The following is a 14555-nucleotide window of genomic DNA, read 5'->3' on the forward strand; positions in this document are numbered from 1 at the left end:
GGTGCACTATTGTGGCCGTGGAGAGACGTGGGAGGTTGGCCAGCTGGGGAGGGACCATGGGTCTAGGGCATGTCCATCCCATCTCACTTAGCCCCAATCGGCCAGACCCCAGCAGCAAGCTAACCTACCTACCCATCGAAGTGTCTGCCCGCTGGTGGTCAGTGCATGTCATAGGGACTGGTTGACTGTCTGCCCCCTGGTGGTCAGTGCATGTCATAGCAAGCAGTTGAGTGGCCTTAGCATATCATTAGCATATTACACTTTGATTGGCTGAATGGCCCACCAATCGACTATACACTTAGCATACTGGGCTTTTATTATACAGGATATATATAATTACATATATCTATAAGCAAGACAAATAACACGATTTTTAAAATCAGCAAATGACTGGAAAAGATCTTTTACCAAAGAAAACATGCAAATGACTAATAACCACAGGAAAAGGAGCTTACAGTGCTGGTCACTGAGAAACTGTAACTAAAAGCCACAATGTGATACTACTACACACCCACTAGAATGCTGAGCTCTAGTGTTCGCATGAATGTAGAAAAACTGGACCCCTAGTACACCGCTGGTAGGAATGTAAAATGGGTTGGCTTTTAAACGTTTTTCTTTCTTTTTTTTTTATTACTGTGGGAAAAATTATTCAAATGCATGGCTAACTATATAGAACAAAAAGATTTATGACATGGCAGGTATATTCAAGACACCCAGAAATCACTCCACATCAGTTCCACAGATCATCTTTCTTTTCTCTGCAGCTGTATAGTGTGTACGACTTGTATCCTGACTTTCTTTTTTTTCTTTTTTTGTGGTACCTTGAACAGAAATTTCTTATGTTACTTTAGTCAAGTTTGTCAGTCTTCTTTTATTGTTTGCCTTTCTATTATCTTAAGAAACCCCCTGACACCTGACAGCTTTAAATTCTCCTGTATTTCCTATAAAACTACCGAAGTGGTACTTTTCAAATGTAAGTCCTTGATTAATCTAGTATTGATATGTGTGAGGCAGAGAATAATGTGCATTTTTCCACAAAAGTAACCAGCTGGCTCAACACATTCCCAGAAAAATACCAACCCTCATAAGAATCAAATTAAAATAGTAATGATTCTACACCAGTCAAATCAGCAAAGATTTATCTAAATCAGGGGTCCTCAAACTTTTTAAACAGGGGGCCAGTTCACTGTCCTTCAGACCTTTGGAGGGCCAGACTATAGTTTAAAAAAAAACTATGAACAAATTCCTATGCACACTGCACATATCTTATTTTAAATTAAAAAAAAAAAAAACGGAAACAAATACAATATTTGTATTTGCTTGTGGCCTGCGGGCTGTAGTTTGAGGACCTCTGATCTACATAATGATATGCTTTACATAAAAATGTCTTAGTATAGTTGTGAAAATATAACTTGGATATATGCAAATCTTAAAAATATTCATATTCTGTGACCCAATAATGCTATTTTTATAAATCTTAAAGAAATAATATAAAACCAAAGCATAATGTCACCTGCATTAGTATATATAATAAAGAAATAAATTTAAGTCTTAAATATCAGAGGCATTCTAAGTTCCAATAGTATGAGAACTGTAAATAAAATCTGCACATCTACACAATGGGACTTGAGGGAACCATTAAAATTGATATTTATACAGAGTTATAAATAACGTGGGGAAAAGTTCATATTATTGTTCATTTGTTACGTGCAAAAACACAGGAAACAAAATCGTATGTAAAGTGTGGTCTCGATTATGTAGAAAGAATAGGGAGGAAAACCAGACCAGTAAGAAATACAGCAGAACCGTCAACTGGACCGCAGAAGACTTTGTAAATATTATTTCCAGTACTTTATTTTCAAAATGTTCTCTAATAAATATGAGGCACTTTTATAAAAATAAAGTATGTGAACTTGTTTGTTCCTTTTTTAAAGGGAATGGCTGAACAAATCCATCAGGTTAAATCAAAATGCAAGGCCTTTTCTTGGCTTCCAGTTACACTGTGAATGGAAACCATACAAGAATATAAATCAGTAGATAAGAATAGTGTATTATCTTTGTTTTATTAGAACCTAGGCAGCCTCCTCCTTCTCCTCACCCCACCCAAAATAATGTTTTGCAAATCTAACATTTTGTTTGGTGCATATACACTGAGTGGCCAGATTATTATGACCAGCCAGATTATTATGACCACCCCATCAGTACTTCATTCAAAGTCTAAAAAGACAAGAGTACTGAAACAACATGGAGGGACCTGGAGAGTATTATGCCAACAAAATAAGCCAGTCAGAGAAAGACAAATAGCACACAATCTCACTTTTATGTGGAATCTAATGAACAAAAGAAACTGACAAACAAAATAAATCCAGAGATATGGAAGCATGCAACAGACTGATGATTTTCAGAGAGAAGGGGTGGGGGTTGGGAGTGGAGGGAGAAGAGATTAACCAAAGAACTTATATGCATACTAGAGCCCTGGTGCACAAATTCATGCATGGGTGGGGTCCGGCCAGCCTGCGCCGGGGTGATTGGGCTGGGTTGGCCAGAGGGAGGGGCCGCAGGCAGTTGGCCCGCTGGCCCCACCCCCTGGTTGAACTCCCAGTGGAGGGGACAATATGCATATTATATAGCATATGAATAACCCATGGACACAGACAATAGTGCAATGAAGGCCTGGGGAAAGGGTGAAAGTGGGGAGGAGGGGGTCAATGAGGGGGGAAGGGGGCAGGTGTAATATTTTCAACAATAAAGATAAATTCAAAAAAATAAGAAACATAAAAAATAAATGAAGACAAGAGTCATAGGCTCAACTCTTCAGTGTCCCTTTCCCCTCCTTATCCACTATTTCCATGATTACTCCTAGTCATCCCCCAGCACAGACCTAACCCTAATCCTCCCCCACTCTTACTCTGAAAAACACTCTTGGCAAAACCACAACATTGGTTAAATCCAACCCCCCTGGGCCACACCTGTGCCCTTGCAGGGGAATGTGGCCACACAAACCCATAAGCATTGACTGACCTCACTTTAATGGCCATGACCTGAGCTTCAGAAGGAGCCTCCATGTGCCTGGAAATCAAACTACATTCCATTCACTCCGCACTTGTGGGCATTTCACAGTTTTCCTAACTCCTATACTTACTCCCCCTACCTTCCATCCCAGCTGAGGGGACAGCATCCTGTTTCACTGAGAAAATTAAAAACATCACAACCAAATCTCAAACGCCAACACTTCAATTCATGTCTACCGACCTGGCGACACAGGTCTGCACATCTATCCTGTCACTTGTGCAGGTGCACACACCTTTCTAAAGGCACCCTCCACTTGGCACACGTGATCTCCTTCATTACCCAACAATTTCCCCATTCTACAGGATCACTCCTAAAAATGTCATTTCTCACATGTATAAACAAATTTGTCTTGGCCCCACTTTCCCCACCAGCTATGGGTGGTAAAAGAGGTTCAATTTCTTAATCCCCTCTGCAACAGAGCACCTTGGGAAAATCATGCATACCTGAGGCCTACCATTCCCTGTCTCCCAATTTTCTCTTAAACCACACCAGAGACCTACTCTACCACTAAACAGAAGTTGCTCTTGTCAAAGTCACTTATGATGTCCACACTGCAAATCCAGCATCAATTTTCAGTCCTTATCTTAGGTGCTCTCTCAGCAGCATTTGATACAGCTGATCATGCCTCAGACTGCCTCCAATCTCTTAATTTTGGAGCTCCCCAGCACTCCGCTTTGGTCATTTCTTCTTCATTTACACTCATGTCCTTAGCGACTTCACTCGTTCTCATGTTCTAAATAATATTGATGTCACCTACTCTCGAATTTCCTTTTATTTAAACATGTTTTTAATTAATTTTTAGAGAGCGAGGAAGGGAGAGGGAAAGATAGAAACAACAATGAGGGAGAAACCTCAACATCTATCGGCTGCCTTCTGCACACCCCCTGCTGAGGATCAAACCTGCTACCTGGGCATGTGCCTGACCAAGAATTGAACCAGTGACCTCTAGGTGCACAGGTCGAAGTTCAACCACTGAGCCACACCAGCAGGCCTGAATTTCTCTCTCTTTAGCCAGTGATCAATCAACTCCCTTCTTTTTTTTTTAATATATTTTTATTTATTTCAGAGAGGAAGGGAGACGAAGAGATAGAAACATCAATGATGAGAATCATTGATCAGCTGCCTCCTGCACGCCCCCTACTGAAGATCAAGCTCACAACCCAGGCATGTGCCCTTGACTGGAATCGAATCCAGAACTTTCAGTCCACAGGCCGACACTCTATCCACTGAACCAAATCAGCTAGGGCTAAACTCCCTTCTTGACGTGGCCACTCTGCTATCTTAGAGATACCTGAGATTTAACGAGTTCATAAATGAAGCTCTGGATCTTTCCCATCCCATCCCCACCCTGCTCTCCTTGCAGCCTTTTCCACTTTCACTTGTGGTTACTCCATTTTCCCAACAGCTCAGAACAAAGGGTGTGGATCATCCATGGTTCCTCTCTTTCTCTCACACCGCACATCCCAATCTCAGCTGCTATCTTCAAAATACATGCAGAATCCAATCACTTTCCACCACCTTGTTGGTCCAAGCTACTGTCCTATCTTACGGGCATTATTGCAGAGTGGCATTCTAGGTATTTTTCTTGCTTTCTCCTTTGGTCCCCTACATTCTTTTCTCAACAAGGTACTGGTGCTCAGGGAGGTGGCACAAAGGCTGATACCCTGGCTAAGTAAGGATGGTATCCTGAAGGAAGTCCTTTATCTCAGGCCCAGGCATCTCATGTCTCCTGGCAGCAATCATGTAACCGTGTCAAGCTAGCTTGTTAATTTGCACATAGCGTTAAAATCTCTGGCTCTTCACATTCTTGAGAACTACATGCAAATAAAAGTAACTGAAACAGCCCTGGCTGGTTTGGCTCACTGGATAGAGCATCGGCCTGCGGACTCAAGGGTCCCAGGTTCGATTCCGGTCAAGGGCATGTGCCTTGGTTATGGGCATATCCCCAGTGGGGGGTGTGCAGGAGGCAGCTGATCTGATCGATGTTTCTGGCTCTCTGTCCCTCTCCCTTCCTCTCTGTAAAAAATTCAATAAAATATATTTTTAAAAAAATAACTGAAACAGAGTAAATGTGATATAATTGCTTTGCCTTCTTTTAGGGCCTCTAGATCTTACCACAACAAGCTTCGTTTTAAAAAGCAACAGGAATACTTGTATGGCTACAAAGGTAGATAAAGAAATTTAAAGATAACCAAATTAAGAAAAGTAGACTTGTCATGGTGTGGGTCAACTGGTTGGAGCATTGTCCCATACATCAAAAGGTCGCAAATTCGCTTCCCGGTCAGGGCACATACCCAGGTTTCGGGCTCAATCCCCAATTGGGGTGCATACGAGAGGAAACCGATCAACGTTTCCCTCTCACAATGATGTTTCTCTCTTTCTCCCTCTCCCTAAAATCAATAAAAACATATCCTCTGGTGAGGATTTAAAAAAAAAGTGGGCTTAAAGTTGTCCACTTTTAATTTAAAATTTAATAAATTAAGAATGAATTTATAATTACAGCAAAAGCTCTAATAAATGTTCAAGTGATTCACTCCCACTTTGTAGACCACTTACATAAAAACATAAAGTAGCACCAAGTTCCTGTGACACTGGGTGAATCTTCCGAGTCTCAGTGTCCCATATAACACATTGATCTCTAAAACCTACCCAGCTCCAAGAGTATCTGATTGAATGAAAATAAAAATATGCAGATACTCAGACATTAAACCTGCAGAGAACTTTTATGTGATCATTTCTAAGCATTTTTTCCTGTAACTGTGTTCAGTGCATTGCTAGTCAACTGAAACAACAGTTCATAGATTCAACAGTTGAATATGAAACAACAGTTCATAGATTCAATCATTTAAAATATTAATGGAGCTGGCTTATAAGAATTAGTTAATGAAATAAACTAATTTTCTAATTCAGATTTAAACATGTTGGATTTAAAAAGTAGTATACTAAGGTAACAAATCCTCAGTCTTTATATATGTGCATATTAAATTTTAATGTACATATTTTTATGCCTCTCTAGGCACTCACCAATGTTTTAGCTAAAAACGTAGCAAATACCCCAAGCAATCTCAGCATGTTGACTGCCTGTGAGAAAGAATGGCCTCACTGTTTAAACTACTGAGCAGGTAACACCCTTTCAGAATGTATGACAAATAGTTATAATTAGGTAGGGCCCAAAGATCTGTCTGCTGTTTTTGTTTTCATTCTGTGGGAGAGGTACTATACCAAACAGTGCAATAATTAAGTTCTTTCATTACTTTTCATTCTTCAAAATTTAAAGTTATATTCATTTACACACAAAATCTTTTAAATATACTGAACTATTAAACCAAAAACTTTTAACTCCTAAAGGCAACGTGCACATAAAAATAACTGTAACATGCCTTGGCCAGTGTGGCTCAGTTGGTTGAGCATCATCCCATGCACCCAAAGGTTGCTGGTTCAATTCCCAGTCAGGTGACATGCCCTGGTCATGGGCTTGATTCCCAATAGAGGGCATGTAGGAGGCAGTTTATCAGTGTTTAGCTCTCACATCGATGTTTCTCTCTCTCTCTTCCTCCCTCGCTAAAAAATTAATTAATTAATTAATTTAAAATCTTTTTTAAAGTATTTAAAAATATAAGTAACTGAAAAGTGACACAACTGTTTTGAATGCTCTCAGCCTTTAGATCTCAACACAAAGTCACCAATTTAAAAAACAATTTATCAACTACTCAAATGCTTTTGCATAGAATATATGAGTTTTTCATTCAGCGTGCTTTAGAGAATATGAACTTTCAGTTAAGATCATCTTTCCTCATTTTCTATAAGTACAATGAAATTGAGAATAGCAGATTTGGGATACAAAAAGTAATCCACATAACATTTACTAAATATATATTAAGAGCATACATAAACCTCACTTCTGATTTTTAGAGATAAAGGGGATCCTGGGGAGCAATAATTATTCAAATTAATATAGCCCTATTAAGCAAATAATCTTACAAAATGGAAAACATAATGTGCATTGTAAGCTGATAATTATCTAATATAACCATTTATTGTAGGATGCCGCACATGTGACCTTTTGATATTAAAATGATCCAACTTAAGCCTAGCCGGTGTGGTTCAATGGTTGAGTGTCAACCCATAAACCAGGAGGTCATGGTTCGATTCCCTGTCAGGGCACATGGCCTGGGTTGCGAGCTTGATCCCCAGTGGGGGGCATGCTGGAGGCACCCAATCAATGATATAGGCACCCAATCTATGATATTTTTCTCTCGTTGATGTTTCTATCTCTCCGTCTCCATTCCTCTCTCTGAAATCAATAAAAACATATTTTAAAAAAAGATCCAACTTAAAATAATTTGCATTGCCCACTGTAGGAGAGCAGGCATTTCGTATTTAAGTTACATGGAGTTCAGTGACAGAGATGTGCCTCCATGATGACACTAGCTGAACACAGTGAAAAACTATTTAAAGAGGAATTAGATGTAAGTTCCCCCCAACGTAAAAGGCTTTAATATTCACTGATGCTAGAAAAACAAACACAAACTATTAAAAAGAACAAAAAAACTGCATGAGCTTATGAAACATAAACTTCTTTATCTTTATTATCCCTCTTCCTCACCCCCGAAAAACACAAGGTCAGTGAGGAAAGGAAAGCAGACAACAACAGTGTCAACTGGCTTAGAGAAACTGGAGAAAGCTGCAATTGAAGCCTACTGGAAGGGAAGGCAACAAAAAACACATCTAAGAAAAGTTATCGCAAATCTGAAACAAGAATCATTTACTATTTATTTTCAAAAGTGGGGAAGAGAACAGTTAAAAAACAAGAACTCCTGAAGCCAAAATTAAAATTCAAAAGAAGAAAAATGGAGAATATTCACCCCCCAAAAAAGAACCAAAAAAAAGCTGATTCTTAAAAATTGAGGGGGAAAAAATTAATACATCAATTCAAGAGGCCCAACATCCAACAAAGAGCTTCAGTCAGGCGGGAAAAAAATTCAAGGGGAAGAAGTTATAAAAGAAATTTTAAACATTTTGCCAGAATCCAAGAATCCAAGTGTAGAGTCTAAGGGTCCATGGACTGCTCAGTCTATCCAAAAAGAAAAAATAACGATCAGGCACATTACAGCAACATTTTAGAGTTTAGGAGATAATACAAAGGTACTATAAAGCATCCAGAAAGAGAAAAAAATTACATACAAATGACTGGGATGTGTAATGCTGCTGACTAAGAGATAGCACTGGAAGCTGGCAGAGCAACGCCTTAAAAATTCCCAGAGAAACTGACTTTCAACATGGCATACAGTCGGTCCATCACTTCAGTGTGCTGCCACATCTCTCGGCATCCCAGCAGGGACATGGCTGGCTCTGGACAATGGACTGTGGAGCAAATGTGACATGTGTCACTTCTGCGCCAAGTATTGCAGTGCCAGCCTGTGGCCTGTCTGCTCTCCCTGTCTCTGCTGTGGTAGCCCGAGCCATGGGTGATGGGAGGGGAACACAGGTGACAGTAGGCTGGATCTCAAGGAAGATGCGAGGGGAACCCCAGGCCCACAGCAGATTTGGTGAAAGTGAGAAACACACCTTTATTTGTTGCTGAGATTTCAGAGTTAGGCTGCCACTGACTCAAATAGTAATCTAGAAATCTATACCCAGCTGGACTATACATCAAATATTTAGAACACAGACATTTTCTGACATGCCAGGTGTCAAACACACACACATGACCCATGCCCCCTCACCTGTTTAGGAAGTCACTAGGAGGATGAGCTCCATCAAATCAGGGAAGTAAACATACAGCTCCGGTTTGATTCAGCCTGTTTGAGATAATGTCCCTGTCGTCTATAGCTCTTCCCAATCAAACGCAGGTCACCCTCCAAGGGCCAGCTCAACTGTGACACATCCTCCATGAAGGGTTTCCTCCACAAACCCAAATTCCCTTGCTCCCCGGAGAAAATAAAACATCTTACATCAATGGCAAGAAGAGGTATCTACACCAGACTCCACTATGAAATCTGTAACGTGGCTTTGGGAAGACTATGTAATCACTTTTAGTCTCAGTTTCCTCATCATCTAGGTAAGAAAGAAGCTGGTTCATGATCAGGAGGTTCATTCTATTTCTACAATGAAATAATTTTGCAAATGTGCCAAACCACTAAAATCCTAATGCAATTCTATTTTGATACATGCTTACATAATCTGAGTCTGTTATAACTGGTAGTACTGTTATTCAGTGTGTGTTGTGTATGTGTTCACTTTAAAAGCAATGTCAAAAGACAAAAATAGCTATTGCCAAAAAATATTTACTTTGAAACTGAAATTAAGCTTGAACAGCAAACACCTTCATTATTATAAACATCAAACCAAAATTCATAAAAGGAAAATCATACAAAGTAACAAGCCTACCAGTAAGACTTCCTACTTTAAAAGTGTGCTACTGTACTGCTGCTTCAACCATCCAGCATGTTTCTGGTGTGGCCAGAACAACAGCTACCACTACAAGTTCAACCATAAGCAGCAACCTAAGAGGCTATCTAGAGCACTTGGTGAACACACCTTGTCTACACAGTTCTAAAGAATAACATTAAACTCTTATTATCATTTTTGATGAAAATTTTATCCAATATGAACCATATATTCCTCTGCCTTCAGAATAAAAGCTTTAAACACAAATGTATATATTGAATACACAGTAATCTCAGACTGCCATCAAACTGCTGGATGGATGCCTCTTCAGATAACCAAATTTACCTGCTGGCAAATTTCAGATGGCACGGTGACACCTTCAGGGTTCAGTGATGTTCAGATATCTGCTTGTCATCTAGGTCTTCAGAGACCAGATCTTGTCTTCTTTCTTCTCTTTCTTTCTTTATTCAATGGTCTGCTCCCAGGGACAAGGGGATAGCCACTGCTCCCCAAACATAGTCTCCGAGTGGATGCCCTTTTAATAATTTCAAGAAACAAGTTTAGTATGATAGCTGCTAAGAGTGACAAAGCAATATTAAAACAGCATGAATGGAGCACAGGGCCTTGCAGAGGGCCATGTATTGTACCTTTTTTGTTCTCGATCTTCCACCACTGACCGCCATGACCCAGGGCCAAGGAATCCAATGGTGGCTGACACTGTAAGCATTTGCCACCCTCACTCTTCTAGTAGCTGGCACCATTAGTACTTATGTGGACTCCCACTCTCTCCTCTCTTATTGACATTTCTCTTGTCCCTTTGGACTCTCACCCTTTCCCACACAGGGCTTCCTTAACAAGGAAAACCAAGTCTTACATAGACATTGCTGATAAACCAGGATACTCCTTTTAACCGATCACAGTGTAATCTAATTATTACTATTAGTACTTGTTATAGTCCAGGCACTGAACTCACACATCTACATGCATTGTCTCTTCAATGTTCACACCAATGCTGAGAAAGGCAGTTGTACAGATAAAGCTAATAAGATTTCCTGTTTATTTTTCAAAACCTACCCTTATAAAGAACTTATAAAACACCAAAAAAAACCCAAACAATCCAATTTAAAAAATGGGCAAAGAACCTCAATAGACATTTCTCCAAAGAGGACATACAGATGACCAATAGACATATGAAAAGAGGCTCAAAGTCACTAATCACAGCAATGCAAATTAAAACTACAATGAGGTATCACCTCACACCTGCCAGAATGTCTACCATCAGTAAAGCAACACAAACAGCGTTGGCGAGGATGTGGAGAAAAAGGAACCCTTGTCCTTCGTTGGTAGTAATGCAGATTGGTGCAGCCACTGTGGAAAACAGCATGGAAATCCCTCAAAAAAATTAAAAATGGAACTATCTTATGATCCAGTGGTTCTACTTCTGGGAATATAACCAAAGAAGCCCAAAACACTGATTCAAAAAAATATACACACCCCTATGTCCACTGCAGTATTATTTACTAGTACAATAGCTAAGATCTGGAAACACCCCAGGGTCCACCAGTAGGTAAGTGGATAAAAAAGCTGGGGTACATTTACACAATGGAATAGTACCAATCCGTAAAAAAAGAAGGAAATTTTACCCTTTGACAACACGGATGGACCTGGAAAGCATTATGCTAAGTGAAATAACCAGTCAGAGAAAGACAAGTACCATATGATTTCACTTATATGTGGAAACTAATCAACAAAATAAACTAACAAACAAAATAGAAACAGACTTTAGAAAACAGACCTATAGCTGTCAGAGGGGACTGGGGTTGTGGAGCTGAGTGAAAAGGTGAAGGGATTAAGCAAAAAAAAAACCTGTCTTCATAGACACAGACAACAGTATGGTGATTATCAGAGGGAAGTGGGGGGAGGGATAAAGGAGATAAATGGTGATGGAAGGAGCCTTGATTTGGGTGGTTAACACATAATACAATATACAAATGATTTAGTATAGAATTGTACACCCAAAATCTATATAATTTTATTAACCAATGTCACCCCAATAAAATCAATTAAAAATAAATTCCTACCCTGTGAATTCTACAGAACCAGACAGAAATATTGTAACCCATGACAGCGCTTGGATTTTACTTTAAACAAATAATGCTCATAATAACTGTCAAATGGATGTCTATCCCCAGGTTAGCCCCATATGAGGAATAGACTGGGAGGGAACCTAAGATGTGTTCAAGGTCACAAAGCTAGTAAGGTATACTCTTTCCTAAAGATCTAACACCTCCAAAATGTCCTTTAGGTGCAATTTGAGAACTAAAATCTTAAATGACTTTACATAGTGTCTATTCTTGAAAGCATCAAGAAGACCAACAGCCCCCTAAAAACAACTGTTCCAACTAAGTAAAATTTGATGTTTGTGTGAATCATCAAAGAAGACCCAAGTTTAAAGTAAAATGTACACTCAGTCCTAAAGCTTTCACTACTTATAAGCATAATAAAATAACCATAAAATATTAATGCCAATTTCACTATTGGTCCAACATAAGTCATGTCCCACTACTGTTCCCAGTTTACTACCTGGACAACTCTTTTGGTCAATCTTGTCATACAAAAAAGTTTGCTCTTTCTGTGACATACATTAGTATTATGAATTCCTCCCTTGTAAAGGGAATAATTTTACAAAAGTACACAGGGACCGCAAATGCACCCTTGCCAAAACTGGAGGAGGTGAGGGATGAGGTCAGAGGACTGAAACAGACAACCTTCACTTCCCATAACAGGCGCAACAAACAGAAAACAGCAAAAAAGTGATCCTAGTTCTGGGTCATTTACCTGTCTACCCTTCTGAAATATTAAAATGGATGTATATACACCCACTAGTTATACTGGATTATAAATAAAGATCAAATTCAACATAGTTGTGTACCAACCCATTTCATATGGCTGTATATTTTTGAGAGAAAACAGTAACTATCACAAACTCAGAAATGGACATAACATTTCCTTTTTTTCAGAGTATAGTAAGGCTTTTCAGTAAGATCGCACAATGACTTCCATGAGCAAAATAAAAGACACATACTATTAGTAACATGAAAGTTTCCTGACAACTGACCACAATGGAGAAAACTACCAGCTATCTGTGAGGAGTGAAGTTACATAACAAGACAGTCTTAAGATACTTGCTTCTGTTCCCTATAAAGAGGGCCACTGAAAGGAATGAGTAAGAATCCAGTCCCTACAGCCAGCTTTTCCTCCCAGGTCATAGCACAGCCCAAGTGGGCTGCAGCCCAGGTCAATGGTGCCCAAACTCCTCTGTCACTCCCTGCAAGGTGCTGCCTTGGGAGGGTGCCAGGTGACACCCAGGGGTGTGTCCCTGGAGCCTGTGGCAGTCATGTGTAAGGCCTTCCCATTAAAAGATGGGGAAAGTTGCCCTGACAGGTTTGGCTCAGTGGATAGAGTGTCAGCCTGCGGACTGAAAGGTCCCAGGTTCAATTCTGGTCAAGGGCATGTACCTTGGTTGCTGTCGCATCCCCAGTCGCGGGTATGCAGGAGGCAGCTGATCAATGTTTCTCTCTCATCCGATGTTTCTAACTCTCTATCCCTCTACCTTCCTCTCTGTAAAAAATCAATGAAATATATATTTTTTAAAAAAACAGATGGGGAAAGGGCCCACCCAGTGTGGCTCAGATGGTTGAGCATCAATCAACCCATGCACCAGAAGGTCACTGGTTCCATTCCAGATCAGGACACAAGCTTGGCTGCAGCTCCATCCCCAGTGGGGGCTGTTTCAGGAAGCAGCCAATTGATGTTGAAGTTTCTCTCTCATCAATGTTTTTCTCTCTCTCCCTCTACCTCCCTCCATCTCTAAAAAAAAAAAAATCAATAAAAATTTAAAAAGAAAAAGGAGGGGGGAAGGGACAGTATACTTCCCACCAACTCAGACGATGTCTAAGGACCATAATAAAGAGGGGGAAATGTTTCAAAGAGATGGTGAAGGGAGTCCTAAAAAGGACAATAACGTTCGGGTGAATACATGGTGGATCCTCAACCAGACCAAACAGTAACAAGCACTGACCAAACACCAGAGTCACTTCTTCCGGGAATTCTTACCACGTCCCCCATCAGAGAGCAGCTTCCCCAAGGGCAATGAGAGACCAGGGACTGTGCTGGAACCTCCGTGCTGCGGCCACACATTCCATCAGAGCTGGTGAAATTCTGAACCGCACCACCTGCGCGCCAGGTGAGCCGCACCGAGGAGAAATCAGGAGCCTGGGGAAAGCTGTATCAGGGGCTACGTTTTGGGGTTTTACCTGTGAAACTTGGTCAACCGTGCCACTCATGCTTTCAAATAACGCTTGACTCTCTCTAGCACTAAATAAGCCACTTAACACGCATTCATTCAAGTAAGTGAAGCGCGTTTCATGTGGTGGTGTCTGCTGGGTTAAGAAAAAAACGTCGAGAAACGCACGCCTCCTGTGGGTGAGAACACCCCAGTGATTTCATCTACAAGGAGAAAACAGTTTACTTTTGATGACAAATACGTCTTTATTCAGGGCACACGGCCCATTAGAAACGTGTTTTGGAGGAGCCTTTCTGTCTCATTCACATGACTGCTGGGATGCGCCCTGCCTGGTCCAGGAACATGGGTGGCACTCAATTCAAAGGTATGGACTTCCTTCCCGGAAGCCCGAGTTCTGCCGCGTGTTCCCACCTGGCCCCAAGTTCCAGAGCGGGACGGAACCCCGAATTCCACAGGCCGGCTGCGCGCGACGCCGGCACCCAGGGACCCGCACACATTCCAAGTTCTGTGCCAGGACGCACACTGAGAGATGTCAACAGTCCTGCTCCACACGGAGCCACCAGGGTCCCTGAAGTTGCCAACTCCCGAAGCAAACGAAATCGCGGCCTGCCCCGGGTCCCGGGGAGCTGCTGGAACCCCACCATCCGCACACATTAAGTTCTGTGCCAGGACGCACACTGAGAGATGTCAACAGTCCTGCTCCACACGGAGCCACCAGGGTCCCTGAAGTTGCCAACTCCCGAAGCAAACGAAATCGCGGCCTGCCCCGGGTCCCGGGGAGCTGCGC

General features: G+C 41.1%; 1 protein-coding gene across 2 annotated transcripts in view; it reads right to left on the reverse strand.

Annotated features, from left to right (window-relative positions):
• SOCS6 (suppressor of cytokine signaling 6) overlaps positions 1 to 14413 on the reverse strand; it is a 31292-nt gene extending 16879 nt beyond the window's left edge. Inside the window, exons 1-2 of one of the 2 annotated variants that reach the window (XM_006761926.2) lie at positions 13779 to 14413; positions 9808 to 9997 (exon numbers count right to left, since the gene is read on the reverse strand). The gene's annotated coding sequence lies outside the window, so the exon portion shown is untranslated. Of the gene's footprint in view, positions 1 to 9807; positions 9998 to 10109; positions 10532 to 13778 lie in introns of those variants that run through there. The other variant, XM_006761925.2, reaches the window with a different exon arrangement.
• Between the last annotated feature and the right edge of the window lie 142 nt (positions 14414 to 14555).

The sequence above is a fragment of the Myotis davidii genome, unplaced genomic scaffold (assembly GCF_000327345.1).
Source record: "Myotis davidii unplaced genomic scaffold, ASM32734v1 scaffold96, whole genome shotgun sequence".
Classification (NCBI taxonomy): Eukaryota; Metazoa; Chordata; class Mammalia; order Chiroptera; family Vespertilionidae; genus Myotis; species Myotis davidii.